We start from the raw sequence: 18,803 nt of genomic DNA, 5'->3' as shown, positions 1-18,803 counted from the left end.
GCTTTACCTCAAACTCACACAAGAAGGGTTATAATCCTCCACAAGACCCAGAATGTTCAGATATCCCAAATACCTGTTTGTCCCAGGCTGTCACAAATTTATGCAGCTCCCAAGTCCCCAGGATTGTCAGTGTCTCAGGTGGCACACAGAATTCTGCCATGGGATCTATTCAGCACATCTGTGTAAGGTCATCTCATACAAGCACTCGAGGCATCCCACATCCACTTCAGCTTCATCCAGGAGAAGCCAGCCATACATATTCCCATTCTAAATTAGAAGTCATCTTGTTCAACACCTCAAGTTGAGAGCTCTTTACTCTTTCAACTTCTGCTCTTGAAAGCAAGCAGTCAGATTGTTCATTAGAGCCTCCCAAAGTGGTTTCTATGCTAAATTCCATATGTTGTTAAAATTCCACCTGACATAGGAAACTTAAAGGATACTGTTGTCATGATTGACAGCACTTCTACACTCTTTTTAACTAGTTGGATCAAAGGTTAACTTGTCCCTGTCACACGTATAGCCTTTATTTCCTGATGTCAGGCCTTTGTATGTTGAGCATTTAAAGGTCAACTTATGCTTCTAAGAATAAGTGCTTATACCCCGGGTTACTTTGATTTCTTAGATTTCAGATAGGCCTCAACTTCTCACTATTTAGTTAAACTTTTAGCCCCTGCACCATCCTGCCACCAAAATCCATAAACAAATCTACATTGAAGTGCTTTTTGAAACTGATTGACATCTCTGATTTGTACAAACTCAATCAAAGTAGTACAATATCCCTCCCAACTGCACATTCACAAGTGCAAGAATCAAGTTAGCAGAGTGCCTACTGTGTTCTATGGTGGTCTTAATTATTTGTCAGGATTTCTCCCCACATTATCTAATACCTGATTAACCAGAAAATCAGTATTAAACAGAAGCATAGGGTATGTCAAGCAGATCCCAACACTTTCTTGCTGTTCCCAAAAACTCTGTGAGAGGTGCCACTGTATCTTCCCCAGGAACCTGTGGAGATTGATACAAAGTGTATCTGGACAAAAGAAATTCAGGATTTCTACACTGAAAAAAAGGAAATAATTAAAGACAACCGTCAGAGGGCAGGTACACTAATTTCTTTTTGTGACAGGGATAGCAATGAAGTACAAGCATGAGCTGCATTTAAAAAGTTTTAAGAAGCCAAGAAAGTCATGGTGTATGTCTGAAAATCAAATTTTATGACTGCTGACATTTTTCATAAAAAGTAGTTTAAAATACATATAAGTATAAAGTAGTTTTGTACATATATATATACATACACACATATATAAGTATATATACACATACATATATACATACATATGTGTGTGGATATATATATATGTATATGTATGGCTCAAAAAAATCCCCAAATCTCCCAGTGCTGGAGTCCAGTGTTGGTCCCTCCTCAAGGAAAATGAAGCATTCTCCACAGTTCTTACTGTTCTCACAAAAAAGGTGACATTAGGACCAGAGTTCAGTAAATAAACACAACCTTCCACAGAAACAATGTTTAAAGCAGATACCTATTTTTGTATTTGCACTTTTTCTAATATAGAAGAGGTCCCATGACCCTCCAAGATCGTTGTGTCTTGTCAGCTGAATGCTGTTAACAAATTAAATGCCATAGTAGCCCCAGCTTGTTGCAGCTGTTGGCTGAACCAGGTGCATTGTTACACCAATTATACTGGCTCCATCCTGATGAAATGACTCTCAGGTGAAAGCACGTTCAGGAGTAAGGCCTTAGAAGCTAAAAATGAACGTTGAAACAAAGGGGGTTTGAGGGAACCCTCAGGAGGAGAACAACAACACCACAATGGTGAACCAAAAAATAGGAGGAGGATGAAGGACATTGTATTTTGGTGCATCAGAACACAAGGGAGTCTCATTCTTCATGCAAGCACTGCCTGGTGCTGCTTTGTTAGGTGTTTTTACTAAGAATTGTTAAGCACTGAAAGGACACAAATTGCAGCACCCAAAAGTCAGGAAGTGCCATTTGTTCCTTGCAACCCCCAGTTGCTGAAGAACCAGAAGCTGCTGGACACCTGCAGCCAGGTTAAAAAACAAATGTCTTCCTGCTAGGCCCCAGGAAAATAACAGAATCACGGAATCCTTAGATTTGGGAGGCACCTCTAGAGATGCTCTAGTTAGGGTCACCTAGAGCAGGTGACACTGGAACATGTCCAGATGAGCTTGGAATATCTATCCCCAGAGAGGGAGACTCCGTTCCCTCCCTGGGCAACTGTTCAGTGCTCTATGGAAAAAAAGTTCTTCCTCATGTTGAGATTAAACGTTTTGTGTTTTAGTTCATGGCCATTACTCCTCGTCCTGTCACTGGGCACCACTGAAAAGAGTGGCACCATTCTTATGCTACCCCTTTAAAGATATTTATATAAATTATGAGATTCCCTCTGTCTTCTCCAGCCAGAACAGGCCCAGCTCTGCAGTCTCTCCTTGTAACATTCCAGACCCCTCATCCTCTTTGTTTCCCTCCGCTGGACCCTGTCCCATAGCTCCTTGTCCTCGTACTGAGGAGCGCAGAACTGGGTCTAGCAGTCCAGACAGCAAGGTTCCCCCCATCCACGGCTGGGCGAGTTTTGCAACACCGAGGTTCACGCGTCGATAATTCAGCCAGCTCGCCACGGGCAGCTTTCTTCCCCATATCCTCACCGAGTCTGGAACACTCCTGTTCCCTCCGTTTGGGGACAGGGCCCAGCGTGGATCCCGGGCCCGGCTGGGGGGTAGGGCGGCCTCCCGCGCTCTGCCCAGGTGCCCCTGATGAGGCGGCTGGGGCCGGGCAGGACGGGCCGCCGGGCGGGGCATTAACCGGGCCGGGCCGGGCCCGCCACGGAGCCGCCATGGACGGGACGGGCGAGGAGCAGCGGCCGGAGGAGCGGGCGGCCGGAGGGCTGGGAATGGGCAGTGGTAAGGAAGGGTAGGGGGATTAGTGATGCCGACTCGCGTTAATGACCGGGGGAAGGTACCCGGCAATGAGCCTAATGAGCAGCCCCGGGGGAGGATAATCGCTGCTCAGCGATGTTATCTGGGCGCTCATTAGCCTCTCTCAGCCCCGCCGTGTCCTGGCCCCGCGGCTGGGAATGATGGATTCCCCGGCCCTCGTGTCCCCTGGCTTGTAAAAGCACCTGGCTGAGGGTAGGGGGATCTTTCCTTTGTGTCACACCGAGGGGCTCCCGCTGCCTAGGTGTTTCTCATTTGCACCTTCCCCTGCTGTCCGCTTTTCTTTGTGTGAAGGGACCTCTGAAGCTGTTTCTTTGGTCCTGCCGTGTGTTTGTGTGTTCAGATGGCTTTGTACCCCAAACAACCAAAATGCCCCAAACAACCCTAAAAACCTTGCAGTTCAAGTGGTTGGCTTGTTCCAAGGAATGTCCAAGAAAGTGGTTGTGAGATGGAAAAGAGGGCTTGGCTTCCTGGAAGTGCACCAGGTGTCCCAAATTACCTATCCCTGATGTTCCCACTCAGTTAAAATCCCTTCTACTTAACGTTCTGTTTGTCTAAAAGGGGGACAAAGTGATGTTCAGTCTCATCTCTAAATGATGGGAGAAAGGAGTGGTTTTATAACTTCCCTCTTTGTTGCCAGGAAGGCTCATCTTTCCCTCTAAACTGGGTTTTCATTTCGACTCTTGGTAGTCCCGAATTGTTGTGATGTGAGGTCTTTGCTATCTGTTCTAGAAATAAAACACAGCAGTTTACTTTCATTTGGAGGACATCTGTCAAGAATATTAAATTACCAGGTGTCCATTTCTGCTACAGACACAGGGTACCCACATAAGACTTGGACATATATTTTGTGATGTAAACACATACTGGGATTTGCATAGAAACAATTAAAAACACTGCATCAAGTTGTGTGAAAATACTTTCCTTCCTCCCTCCCTCTGTCCCTCCCTCCCTCATATAATGAGTGAGACAAACTCAGATGCTACCAGGAGGATAGAGGAAAAAGGAATTACATAGACCAGAGACATCTTCTGCCTCATTCACTTCTTGACCCTCCCCATCAGGATATTTCATCTCCTATAACTGCAGTGGAAACTTGTTGCTCCTTAACAAGATCAAATTATTAAAGCTGCATAGTTTCCTGCTTCTGTTTCTTTCCCCTGCAACTAAATAGGCTCTCTTAATCCTGTAAAAGCAAAATAGATGCTCTTAGGCAGAGCACCTGGGAGCAGCCTGCCATCCCCTCATACTTCTATGAAGTTTCTGTCATCTGCTTAGAATTGTAGGGCTCCTCCTTGATTAACAGTTGTTTCAGAAAGAGACATTCAGGCAGAAGCAAACATTTTATTTTGGCATTGCGTTAATATAGATCAGAAAAAGAGCACAGTGAAATGAAATGATTTTATCTTTTTCCTCAAAAAATTAAACTATTAAGTTTCTCTGCTGTCACATGCTATTGAAATGTTGCCAACAGTCTGCTCAAACATTCTTCTCTCCAGACAGAGGCAAATACATGGGTTTGGGTTTATTACTCTACTTCCTATTCTTATGAATGAATCACTTATTTAAAAAATTTCAACGAGCAGAAATCACACAGACTCACACATTCTGAGCCACTTGGGAGGTTTTTGGAACTTTTTATTTGTAAATGTATGTGCCAGCTGGGAAAGTATTAGGCTTCTGCATTATTCTGTTGCCTATTTTAATTATTTCTTTTGCTGTGTTCTTTTTGAGCTGTCTTCTATTATCCAGTCTGTCTTATTGTAAAACACTTGGTGGTTTTTGTTAAACTTTCTTAGAGTTTTGTACCTAATTTTGTCCTTATCCCCCTATTTCATTCTCTATCTTGTAAGTCTATTACTCAGAAGCGTGGCTGAAGCTGCAGAGAAATAATTTAAGGCAGTTAGATTGTACAATTAGTGGTTTTTTGCTTGTCCAGCTTTGGTATGATAGAATTCTATAAAAGTAAAAAAGTGATGATGTTTGCCAGGTAATCCCCGCTGACACAGTAGACCAGAATTTTGCTTCTGTCTTTCTTTTGCTCATTTTAATAAGGTGACAGGATCTTGCCATGTCATTGATTTTTGTTCTGTTGCTTATTCCAGAGACCTGTATTATCCATGGGGCCGTTTTCCCACTACTGTATTTGTAATATGCAAGCTTCCCTTTATTCTCTGTGTGTGGAATTACTCTCTTCTGTAGTTTACACTTCGCTTTTAAAATGAGGCTTTTCCCATCACACATTTGAATATCTCCGTATTGACCATATCAGGTTCTTTGCTATTGCTTTCCTGGCAGTACCTGTCTTTATTTTGTGCCCTCTGGTCCTTGTCACTATTGGGTTTTGTTGTGTGGCCTTTTCATTCCCCCATAACTGCAACTCCTTATCCAGGTACATCCACCTTAGGCAATGGGCATGTGGGGTGGGGTTTAGGGTTTTTTCCTCCATTTTTGCCTTGTAGAGTGCCAGGCTGAGAAGGAGAACTCATTGCTGAATACAGAGCACTTTGTGGTGGATGCTGATGCTGTTGGTGGCCACAGTGCAGGGAGCAGTGTGCTACCTACACTCCCAGACACAGCCAGACAAGAAAAAGTTGAAGATAACTTGGGAATAGAATATAGGAGCAACTTTCTAAAGAAGGTGAAAGAAGATGGGGGATGCAGCACCCCGCGGGCAACTGGGTCATCTTCCCAAGGCTCCGTTGTCCTTGATGGCCAGCATAACTTTGCCTCGGTGTGTGGGCAACCGTTGGATTTCTGCGGTAACACGAAGGTTGGATTAGCACAGGAGCCCACAGGTCAGTCAGGGTCGCAAGAGCACACTGAGAGTTACTGCCCTGCTGGGACTGAAAAGGAGGCAGAGAAGGAAAAAACTAAGAAAGCATCCAGTGGAGTGTCTGGAGCTCCCTGCAGGCAGGAGGAGATTGGCCCAGTCCCTCACCGATCCAGAGGTACTCCAGCCAGCGCTGCAGCTCTGAATTCCTACAAGGGCTCTTCAGTCCTGGAGTCCAGAGGCAGCTGTGATGCGGCCATGGGAAAAAAATCCTTACCTGTCAAGAAGAAGCCCCGCACCTTCTATAGTGCAGGTAGATCCCAGGGCACACAGTGACACTGGCAGTGCCAGTGGCACTTGGTGCTCCCTTCCCTGTGCCAATCTCCTCTAACTGGTATTGCACTGTATTCCACACCACTAGATGTGTGAAGACTTCCACTAATAGAGATTGCTGAGTGTCTTTCCTTTGAAACATCACTTGCAATGCTCTTTGCTTTTGAAGCAGCAAAAGATTTTTGTTTATTTTTGTGGTTTATTTTTAAAAAAATCCTTTATATTACTCATATATTACTAAGAATAGTAAAAATGTTCATTTTTTTTTCTCTCTCTTATTTCTTGTTTCCCTCTCTTGTTAATTTTTTTTTCTTGCTTTCCTGTCACATACTTCCCATCTCTCTCTCTCTCGGACAATGCATCATTTTTAGAGCAGCTAGAAGAGCTGGAGAGGATGTTCCAGGAAGATCACTATCCTGACAATGAGAAGAGGAGGGAGATTGCAGCTGTGGTTGGTGTGACGCCACAGCGTATCCTGGTAATGCCTGCTGGGGGACAGCGCAGCCAGTGGGTTCTGTGCAGAAAATGGATGGGCAGGGACTGGACATTGCCAGTGTTCTGTGTGCAGATAGTTTCTTCCCTGAATGCATTCCTTTCTTCCCATTTTTCAGGTCTGGTTTCAGAATCGCAGGGCAAAGTGGCGGAAATTGCAGAAGTTGAGTATAAAAGATAACAAAAAATATCCATCATCATCAGCTCTGTCAGTCCCCTTTGGATCAGAGGGTTATGGGTAAGGAATTTACTCTGTTTTGTCATTTTTCTACAACTGATACCTAAGAAATTAATTATTTTCTTTTGCTGTTTCCCCTTTACCTTTAAACAGCAAAGAGCTGAGCACTGAGATGGACCTAGGGAACCTGTTAGATTTCTGGGAAAATTGTGGTGGGCCCTCTTAAAAGTCCTTTTGATTAACCTGTAGCACAGATTAATCAAATTAATTTTGTCATGTAACTATTGAAATTGCTCTGTAGAGAGTAAGGGATGAGATGGAAAAGTTTATGGAATCATCTCTTCATTTTTAGTTTCTGTGAATGCATTGGCCAGGTGCTTTGGGTATGCTTGGGGATTCTTTTAACAGAGTTCTCCCACCACTGCTTTCCATTTCCATGGATTTTTCACTTGGTGATGGAAATGCTGCTTGCTTAGATCAGTCTTAGAAAGTCATGGACTTCTTTGAAGAAATACAAGGTAGCACCTTTCATATGTAAGAAGAGGGCATTAAAGGGGGGAAAGGGAATATGTGAGAGGATAGATGGTCTTTCAAGGGATGGTGAATGTGTGAGGGGAGAAATCAATCTCCATAGGGATGTATTTATGGCAATCTGGAGTGAGTGTCTTCTTATGAAGAAAACAGAATGAAAAAAAGGAAAAATTAAGTGGAAGAGGAGAAATTAAAGTGAAAGTTTGGAGAGTGCCTTACTTCATTGCACTGTTCCTGCTGCCTGTCCTATACAAGTCACTTGGGGCTACTTCCCCAAAGACTTTTGATACAGGATTCCTTGCCCTTGTAGTCAGCCAGTGCTTTCCCTTTGCACTTGCTGGTGATGCAAGATCTGTCCCTTGTCAGATAGAAGAGTGTATGATTGGTCATAATGCCCTGCCTTGTCTTCTGTGTCTGCTGCAGGGCGCTTCCTCTGCCTGTGCCTCCATTGCCTGATGCTTCTGGAGACCAGCCTGGCACGCTGGGAAGAGACCCTGGAGCTGGGAACTCCTCCAGCCTGTTCAGCACACTTCCTGCATCCCCCACCTCTGCCTCAGGTGAGATCCTGACCAACACAAGTGTTTTGCACAGCTGCAGCATTAGCTGGTGGAGCTGGGAGGTTCCCAAGTGCTTTAGGAAAGGACATGTCAGAGCCTTATGCCATCAGTGCAAAAAGTGACACCAGGTCATTCCACAGGCTGAGAAAGTTGGGGCTGTTCTGCCTGAAGGAGAAAACGTTTTGTGGAGACCTCAGAGGAACCTTCTAGTATCTGAAGGGGCCTGCAGGGAAGCTGTAGAGGGACTTTTCATCAGGAATTGTAGCGGTGGGACAAGAAGGAATGGCTTCAATCTGAAAGAGGGGACATTTAGGTTAGGTATTAGGAAGAAATTCTTTCCTGTAAGGGTGGTGAGGCCCTGGCACAGAGAAGCTGTGGATGCCACATCCCTGGAAGTGTCGAAGGCCAGGTTGGATGTGGCTCTGAGCAACCTGGGATAGTGGAAGGTGTCCATGCCCATGGCAGGGGTGTGGAATGAGATGATCCTTAAGGTCTCTTCCAATGATTCTGTGACTGTAGGTATAGCAGCTCACTGCTGATTGAGTCTCTACCAGTTATGTACCAGCACTGTGGTTCCTCTGTGCTTATTCTGGAGACAGGTTTGTAGTCCTTGTTTCTGTCCTAGCACAAGCCAGCAAGGAATTCTGAATGGGACTTCCTAAGGATAAGTGGGCAGGGCATTCTTCCATAACAGCTGTTTGACAGTGGTCCTGCTGCTGTAAACCATGAGGGAAGTGTCGTTCTGGTTCTGATGTTCTCCATGACAGATAGTCACTTCCCATATTCTGGTTTGGATGGAAACATCCTGGCTACAACCTGAGCCAAATGAGCTGTGTAAGGAAGGTGCACTCTGTAAACTGCTGGTGTTGTAGAGGCTTCATCAGGTACTCCACACCTTAAATCATCCAAAGGGGCTTCCTTGCCTTCTCCAGGCAGGGCAGATTTCCATTTTGTGCAAGACCTTGAGGGAGTGAGAGTGACCGAGTTCCAAAGCTGAGGGCTGAGTTTAAACACTGTTGCAGTGGAGTTTTAAGTCAGCGGGGTGTGCTGTTCGACCAGTTTTGTACCCGAGCTGTGTTAAAAGATTGATGGTGGTGAAAGAGAGAGGATTTGTCTAATTGTTTATTGATATGTGCAGTCAAAGAGCATTCTCTAGAGTCAGGGGTGCTCCCTAAAGCATTTCTTAGATACTTTTGTGTTTCCAAGTTGGCACAATATGAAAAGATTTCCAAAGTGCTGAGGACTCTGCCACTTCTTTAGGGACGGATATTCCAAGCAGTAGATGTGCTGACATGTGGTACTGCTGTGTGTTTTCCTGCTTCCCAGTGTAATTAATTCTTTGGGAATTCTTGTCATTATGTCTGTCTCCTCGTTGTATTATAAATATATCAGTATTTAGTTATCAGTATTAAGCCCAGTTCCTGCAACTTATTAACAGTGGTTTTACCTCTAAAGGTATTTTGGTATGGTGGAAAGCAACTGTAAGATTGCATCAATAAGTTTAGAATCCTTTATGTATTGCTAAAAGTATGTAATTGAGATACTTTCTTTATAACCTAATCTAGTACTTCTGTCATTTAAGTTTGCCTGTCATCCTCTCAAAGCAACAGCTCCTTTAGTCAATCCAATAACCTTTTTAACCAATAGGACTGTAATTCAGTTAGTTGCAGTTTTTCCACTTCTTGCAACAGAGTAAATATGGTCAAAATGTTTGATTAATTCACTGCCTTCAGAGTGATGACATGATGTACTCTGTTGAGCCCTGTATTTAACTGGATAGAAACCAAGATTTTGTGAAACAATTAGTTTAAAGGAAACAAAACAAATATCCTCTGATTTCTATGCTTTAGGAACCTCTCCTGGTTCCTAAAGTACCTCTGCAGACACACTATTTACTCAGGAGAGAATATCAGGGAACCGCAGAATAGTTTGGGTTGGAAGGGACGTTAAAGATCATCTCCTTCCATCCACCCTGCCATGGGCAGGGACACCTTCCGCTATCCCAGCTCGCTCAGAGCACATCCAACCTGGCCTTCGACACTTCCAGGGATGGGGCATCCACAGCTTCTCTGGGCAACCTAAGCCAGGGTCTCACAGGGAAGAACTTCCTTCTAGTATCCAACCTAAACCTGCTCACTGTCAGTTTGAAGCCATTTGCCCTGTTAGGCAATGCCTGTCAGAGAAATAAGTTTCGTTCAGGGACATGATCTTGTCTTCTGCTTGCATTGAGCCATTTTTTCCTGGGGGATCTCCACACTGGGATGCAGCTCTCCATGTGGAAAACACTTCTGCTAGGAAAGAGAGGTATCCATTCTTGGTGCAATGTGTAAGGAAGAAAAGGGGCAAGTGTTCTCTGTGAAGGAAAAGACTGATATTACATGTAGAGAATCCTTGTAGAAGAAAGATCTGCATGGCACAATCACCTGGAAAGTGCCAGTTGCAGTTTTGCCTTACTAAATGCAGGATAACACAGCTATGGGGAATGAAACTCACTTTTTTTGTTGTTGTTTACCATTGCAAAATCGGACTTTTTCTCTTTAAGAATGAAAGCAAAAAATGAAACGGAAGGAAAATTAAAGCCAATGTGACTTGAATCCATTCAGCATCCTTGTTCAGAGAAAAAAGCTAGCCTAGAAATCGGGCCATCCATGGACCACTTGTTTTCTTTATTAGGATATCTCAGAAAATGAAGGAAGATAGGATATAACCCAAATTAACAGGAGAAAAACAAAAGAGGAAACAGATGAATAAAAAAAGGTTATCAATTTACAAGACAAAAGCAATTGCTTAGTAGTGTCCCTTTTGGTAAACAGCTCATGGATGGTTTCAGCAAAAGCCTCTGTGATCTGTGCATCATGGTGCAGTTGGGCCCACAGAGTGTGACCTGCTGGAGTGGCTGTTCAGGTGCTTTCCTTTTTAACCACTTTCAGCAGGACAAGAAAATTACTTAGGTGCATGAGACCTTTGCAGAGTGTTCAGTGCTGCAATTTCCATTGTTTTTCTTTGCTCTATCCAGTACTTCTGATTATCTGTTGGTTTGTGGGTTTGGTGGGGTTTTTTTTATGTCCCACAGTTTTTACCAGTTCTCCAAACAAGCTGATTAAAAATGCCAGTGAGTTGTATTTGAGATGTATGTTACCTTGCTGGTAGTTATGGCTTCTGATTTGGATATAGCAGCCACACTACTTGCCATAAGAACCTTTTGTGCCTCAAAACTTCAATTTTGAGCATGCTTTGATCACAGAAATGTTTTGGGTTTTTGGTTATTTTTTTACTTTTGCTAGACATTGTGATTGAAATTAATGGCTTTTTTTTACTTACACTGGCAGTTATTTGAAGCTTTTCTTGGTCTTCTGAGATTTCTTACTCATACATATATATCTGTGATTCATTGGCTTATGTTTTCCCATTAGAAAGAAAAGTTCCTTTCTGTGCCTTTGGTTTGTGGGCAGATTTTTCTGTCTCACTGGTGCTTTTGCAGGAAATCCTTTGTTTCATGCATCTGCCTTACTAAGGACACCTGTCAGGAGCACAGCCTATGCAGGTAACTCTTAAGGAAATAGCAAGATGATTAAATTCACTGGCAGAGGTGGGATTCTAATGGAAGTCTTGGGACAATTGGATGAAGCTGGATATGGTCTGTCAAAGAACAGTAAATAAACTACAAGCTCCCATGACTTCACTTATAGGACTCTGGCTTTCAAACAAATTTGAAAATAAATATGTTTTCTCCTAATTTCAAGACGGGGACGAATCTGTGGAAAGTTTTGTGATGGTCCTTGATGTTCCAGTAAAGGCCTGAAATAGAATAACCATTCTAGAGTTAAGTCAAGTCTAGTGCCAGGACTGGTTCAGAGATCTGAAGCTGTAAATTATTAAATTGCTCTCCAAAATTCCCAAGGTCGTCTCATGGACTGAGAACCCAGGAGGAATGGAAGCAAGAAATAAAAATCCTACTCCTACATTCCCATGTTCACTGGAAAGCCTTCTGAGGTTCTTTCTCTCTACATCAGTGTCTGGAAGAGTCACAGAATTGTACACTGTAAGTGTTATCTTAAGCCAGGGGTCAGAATTCTTCATGGAACAACTCTGGAGTCTTCTGTAGATATGTCAGATTCAGCAGATATGACTTCTCTGGGAATTGTTTCTTCTTACTGCATTTGTGACTTTATTTAGAAACACAATTTCAGTGTCTCTTTGAAAGGACAGAGAAGCTGAGGAGACTTTAGAAAAGGCTGAACCAGCTCTTTGGAGATCAAGGGTGCTGTCTCACAGTCTCATTGCCTGGGTGTCCTATTGCCATGATCCACGACGATTATCTGCACTAAGCATTGCAAATATTTTTTTAAAAAATAAAATTAGTAGGTATGAAAGTGGGTTTAGAAGTGATTTCCTGGGCTGCTTGTGTTCATCCTGAGGAAGAGCAGGGCTGTCAGCAGAACAGCTCATCCTGCTGTCATTACTGAACTGGAGCTTTACCTGGATATAGACTAGTTTTCAGGTAAGTTGCATCCCCCATGGCTGCTGTTCCATAACATTTGTGTAAACATTCTGGGGCACAGTGGTCAGGAGAACCAGTGCTAAAGAAGAGTTTAAAAAAAATCAGAAGAGATCTTCAGTTCATTTCTGGCTAAGCCAAAAACCTGGAATGTGACAGGCATATCAGAGATGCTGCCTGGAATGGATTAATAGTGTGTTCAAACAAGAAAAATAAACCACTGAGAACTGCCTGGGAATGGGAATGCTTTAGAAATGCCATCCTAGATCTTGCTTCAGTTTTCTGACTGAGCCCAAAATCAGGGCTATTGAAAACTTGACAACAGCTTCAAGTTTTCATTGAAACATTGTGATTCCTTCTTTCCATGGCTGCAGAGAGCTAGAAAAAAACCAGAATGTGGGAAGATGCAATAAGAGGCACAAAACTGCCTAGCACAGTGAGGAATCTGAGAAACAGTGCTGTAATATTTTGAAGTGGAAACACCTTATTAGCTCTCTGGACATGCATTCCAAAATTGTCTAAAGGCTGCTCATACTTGTGGCATCTTTATGTTTAGGTTTGTGTTTAAGGCCTTTGAGTCACACCTGATGGAGTGCACTTGATGTTACTGTCTATGCCTGCAAGGCTGAAGTGCAGCTGCAGACTTTCCCTGAAACCTTTGCCACGTGTGGAAGAGCTTCACCTTAGCACCTCCCTCCCTCTCCCTCCCTCTCCCTCCCTCTCCCTCCCTCTCCCTCCCTCTCCCTCCCTCTCCCTCCCTCTCCCTCCCTCTCCCTCCCTCTCCCTCCCTCTCCCTCCCTCTCCCTCCCTCTCCCTCCCTCTCCCTCCCTCTCCCTCCCTCTCCCTCCCTCTCCCTCCCTCTCCCTCCCTCTCCCTCCCTCTCCCTCCCTCTCCCTCCCTCTCCCTCCCTCTCCCTCCTCATACTCCTGCTGTTTCAGCCTAGTTAGACTGGAGAAATCGTTGCAGCTTCCTGCACATGTGATGGCTACATTTGTGAAGAGAGAAACCATTTGCTAATTGCTGTAATAAGAGAGAGACTAATTTTCTTGCACCATGCCGAAGCTTCTTGAGTGTGTATATGCTGTTACTGTATGTTTAGTTGTTGTTGCCTTGTATAGTTGTTACTCTGGATCACCAGCATCCCTGATTCTGACCTTTACTGTCCTCTATTGTTCCCTTTCCACAAAGGCTGTTCTGTAGGAAACTGTTCGTGTCTCCTTTGCCAGCAGTGACTGAGGAGGCAGATCACCAAATAAGATTCTAGCAGCCAAAAGGTGTTGGTTTCATTTTCCATCTCCCATCTTCTTTTTCCCAAGGACTTTGAGCTGCCATCTCTACTTTTTTAATTTTTGGTTTTGGCATGACTCATCAGAGGCCAAAGCAGGAGTGAAAATGTGTTTCAAAACAGCCTAGACAGTGGATTTATAAAGGCACAGCTTTGTTTCTTTCAAAGAACAGATCATTTTTTCAAAAGGGTGATCTGTGCAGCACACTCCTCCCAGAGGACAGTAGAAATGGAAGATGACTGGGGGATTGTTCCTGGCTCTTTTCCAAGAAGTACTTTGCTTCATTTGTCTGCCTTCTTGAGAGCTGGATAAAGATACTATGCAGAAACTGAAATCACAAAGGTAATTTTATTTAACCGATAAACATCATCCTGTGTTCCAGAGAGCTTGCTACTACTCCCTTTTGCTTCTCAACAGCAGCACTGGTACTCATTTACTTTTACTCCCATCAATTAACATCCTCTCTTTCACTGGCATCTTGCTTTTCTGTCCTGCTCCTCTTGTCATTCCCTCTGCTTGCTCCTGCAGATTCCCGGTGTGACAGCACAGTGTGACAGTCTCTCTGTTTTATTCACAGCCTCCTCGGTGGCAGGAATAGTGGCACCCTGTGAAGCCCAAGCTCAGAGCAAGGCGCTGCCGGAGCTGCAGTTAAATGCCAGCGACTTTGAGTGCTTCCCTTGCTTTCCCAGCCCTCCTCCCATCCGCAGGGCCAGCCTGTCGCTTAGCCTGGCCTTCGACCCCCAGAGCCACATTGTTCCCCTGATGCTGAACACGCCCAGCAGTGACTGCAGCTTGGCCAGTCACGAAAACGGCTCCAGGGAAACTTTCTCTTACGGTGTCCAGAATGAAGGGTAGGAGCAGAAGAGTGTCTTTGAGGGAGGTGAAAAAAGCGGCCTCCTGGGAGAAGCCTTGGGAGAGTGAATATGGGACAGGGGATAAGAAACTAGGCAGGAGCATTAATGAAAAGTGAGATGCAGATGTGACAATATCCTTTAAAGGGAGTATGAAAAGCTGTATAATGTGCATAATAGGACAAGATGCCTGCTATGAGACAGGTGCTACCTGTACTCAGAGTGCTCTCAGAATTGCATGCTGTCAAGTGAAAGTGAGGGTGTTCCAAGCTTTGGGGCGGGCATTGGAGAGTGGGAAGATAATTCCCACTAATACCCATTGTTCAAGAATCCTGCTGTGAAAGCGCTTTGCTCAAGTGGCTTTTGTTGCCCTTGTCCTGTGCCTGGAATTTGGGAGGAAGGGTTGGCAATAAAACAGTTGTTAGTTGGACAGGCTGGTGTAGCTGTTGACCCTCCTTTAATCTCTGGGTTGCCTATCTCCTTGCTCTCTGCAGCTTCGGTTCACCAGTTTCTTGCCCTTATCCCGAGCACCTGGAGCCTGGAGACAACCTGGAGGCCACCTACTGTCAGTACAGCAGCGAGGGGGAAATCTATCAGCTCTCCCAGTTTTGTCACCAAGGTCACCTGGCTAGCAATATGTTCTCCAATGACCACCTTCCTCTTCCAACACCCCCGGAGTCCCATCCAGCTTTCCCTGACTTACCTGGTAATGGTGGAGCCATAACCTGTGGAGCCATGCAAGGCTATGTACAAAACAACATGGGGGGACCACTCATGCCACAGCAGCCAAGTGGATATTCAGGTAAATTTCTGAAATATTTTGGTATCCTGCTCCTCTGGAGTAACTAAATAATACCCTGAAACATTCAGCAAGATCAGTGGGTTCACTGACAACAGGGACAGAAAGAAGGATTATTCACATGTCTGCACAAATCTATAGATGTGCTTGTCTTCTTTTCACTTCATTTTCTTGTATGCTTGTTTGTCTTAAAGTGCTGAGTGACCTGTTAATTTGAATCAAAAGTTACTCCCTGGACTGCACACGTCAGGAAGAGTATTAAATGTGAATGTGTCAGTGCAGAGATTTGTCTGGACTGGAGAAGTAACTTTTCCAGGAGTGTCCTGTTGTGTGCACAAGCAATCTTTTATTGCATGTGGTGGGACTCAAGGGTGCAAAGTGGAAAAGGTGCCACAGCAGATGGGATAGTTGGAGATAGTGAGGAAAAACAGCCTTCTCACTGTTTGGCTTCTGCAGAAACCACTTTGAAATCCCATTATGTATCTCAGGGTAATGCAAAAGAAGAGAGAGACAGGAGCTGACAGAGTATGGACATAGATTCTTCCTCTGACTTGAATTTGCAACAGCTCTGAGATGAAGGCGCTCCAGCATAATTTTATGGAAAAAAAACCTGACCTCAACCCCAACCTGCCCCCCCTCCCCAAACCCCAAAACAACCCCCCCCCCCCCCAAAAAACAAACCTAAAAATACCAAACTTTAGGTAAAAATGGCATTGTTGATCTCCTTGTTTTGTGTCTGGGCTTTGTATTTTGAAGTTATTCAAGCCCAAGTATAATCAAATGAAAAACTGTTGTAGTTAATTCATTTGGATGGACAGGTTTGTTAAATTAAGTTCACGCTCCAAAAGTTCCATCCCTTGTCTCATGACATAAGAGAACAAAGAGTTTTAGCCCACAGATGCTGCTGCTGTTTTTGTTCCAGTTCTATGGACCTTGTCAGCGAGGGAAGTCTGACTCATATCAGGCTGCAAGCTGGCTCCTGTGCCCACTCTTCACAGCTGACATTGTGCAGGACAGGTTGGCAGCACCCGTGCTATCTAACACACTTGGCCCTGCTCCTTGCTCTAGTTCCAAGGCATAATTATTATTTTCTGTGGTTTTTCAGTCTGAAGTGCCAGAAATAATGAGAGGGCTATACCCCAGACTGGATCAAATTAGTTTTTCTAGCTTGGTGCCCAAGTGTGGTTGCATTCCTTGGGGCATGTTGTATGAGCATCAAGGGGTGCGTAAAGGTTCAAGCTGGTGAAGTTGGAATGTTGTTGAAGGAACAGAGGCAGAGCTGATATTCTCTTACTCCATACTTCTGTCCAGAGCACAGTCAGCAGTGAATGGCTTTTCTGGTATGCAGTGGGAATGACCAAGTTCACAGAATCATAAAGTCCTGGAATGCCTTGGTTTGGAAGGGACCTTAAAGTTCATCCAGTTCCAATGCTCTGCTATGGACATTAGACCAGGTTGCTCAGAGCACTATCCAAATTGGCCTTGAACATTTCCAGGGATGGAGCAGCCACAAATCCTCTGAGTTCTAGTGCCTTACCACCCTCACAAGGGAGAAATTTCTTCCTGAAAAGGTTCCAGGATTCCGAAAATGCAGGGCTGGAAACCAGTCTGTCAGGGCAGACACACCTGTGAGCCTTACATCAGCACATAAGCAAGTGAGCAGCTTAGTTGAATTGTGGTTATTAATTAACAAAACATTCCTGCTTCCTGGTTTACAGCTTTTATAAATGAAAGTGAAGATTAAGCATCCATCTTATGCCTGGCAGAGCTACCTTGGAAAATGGGACTGGGAAAGAAAACAACTTGAAGGGGGTGTCTCTACTATCATTACGTAGACTCAGGATCAGTGCTAAGTGGCCTGGTTTTTTTTTAGAGTATAACAATGCTATGAACTTCCTATGCTTTTCTGCCAAAGAACCATGTTTTGGTCAAATACATGGCAGTATAAAGAGCCAAGTGATCATTGATGTGTGTGTGGTGTCTGCTGCACTGCAAAGCTGTGTTTGCACTGAGCAAAGCACAACTCACACAGCTTGTACATAGACATGTTTTCATTATTTTAGTTATTCTTTCTTTCTTGGTGGCTTTTTCCTCAGCAGACATCCCTGCCTATCCAGCTGTGCCCTGGAGTGATTTCTACATGCAGGGAGCTTCTTTCTCCAATCAGTTGCATTCCCAAATGCCTTTTTCTAGCACGGCAGGAGGAGAGTACTTCACAGAGCCATCTCTCCTTCAAGTGCCCAACACAACAGTAGTGGAATCCATGCCACAAACTGGAAAACAAACGGGAGTGACACCACCAGAGCAAAGTTCCTACCAGAGCCACCAAACAGAGCCAGAGTCGGCAGCACTCAGTGAAAAAGAGGACATAGAGAGCAGCAGCAAGAAAGGAGAGACTATTGATGGTAACAAGCTGATTGTTTTCTTGGAGAAGAAGGGGGGGAAAGGGAAGAGTTCCAAGACAGCAGTAGTTACCCTGAATGCGGGATGAAAACTGTGGCATTATTTTTTTTGTGAGCTGCTGCCTGAGACAGCTCCCATGATCCTATACCTATTCTATACCTAGTTCTTAGATACATCTGTTTTTGGAAATGGGGACAGAAAAGTCAGTAAAATAGATGGCAAAGTTCCGTGTTTCTTCAGACATAATTTGTTGTGAGCTGTATGGCTACACAGAACTGATTATTTCCAAGATTTCCAGAGGCATAAACATCTCTGTTCAAGACAGAACTTCACCAAGAAGCAAAAAGGGGAAGGGAGGGTTTTCTGTGGATCTAATTTTGAGATATAAAACATTTGAAAAATTCACGGTATTTTGTGTGACATTTTCTTATGAATGCGTTTGGGGTTTTTTGCAGAAACTAAAGAAGAAATTAATGACTGATGTTGCACTCTGAGGAAAAAAAAGGAAGAGGAAAAATTGCTCTTTTAAACTCTGCAAAATAAGAGTCAAAAAAAGAAAAGAATAATATTATTTGCAGCAGATGCACTTTCTCATTTTATTTCTTTTTTTGGTTGTATTTTTTTTTTCTTGTTGCTGTGATTATTTTCTTGCATAAGAATGAAGCAGGGATATTTCACTCAATAAAAAATAAAAGTTCCTGCTCTCTTTTTTGTTTTGTTTTTGTTTGTTTTTGGGGTTTTTTTTCAAAGCTCCTTGCTTTATTCTAATCTTGACCTCAGACAGGAAAGAGCTGATAAAGGAACCAGAGTCCCATGAGAAAAAATTCCAGATCATGCAAGTGTCAGAAGGTCTGGCTGCTGTCTTGAAATACACGGGTAGAGAAACCAGAAGGAATAAGATACATGCAAAACAGGAGGAGAAACTCCAGCAACTACACTTGATTTTAGGGACTCCAGACAACTAAAGAAGTCTTCATTGCAAGTCCAGTAGTGATTTGGTGTTTGCTAGTCTTGAATTATTCTAAAAAAAATATTTTCATTGTAAAACTATAACAATAAACAGCAGCAAGACTGTAACTATAAATGCTGGCAGTGGAACCGGGTCCCTGTCTATTATTAATTGCTTTAG

The sequence above is a fragment of the Poecile atricapillus genome, chromosome Z (assembly GCF_030490865.1).
Source record: "Poecile atricapillus isolate bPoeAtr1 chromosome Z, bPoeAtr1.hap1, whole genome shotgun sequence".
In the NCBI taxonomy this organism is placed as follows: domain Eukaryota; kingdom Metazoa; phylum Chordata; class Aves; order Passeriformes; family Paridae; genus Poecile; species Poecile atricapillus.
Note: the sequence above shows the minus strand (reverse complement) of the source record.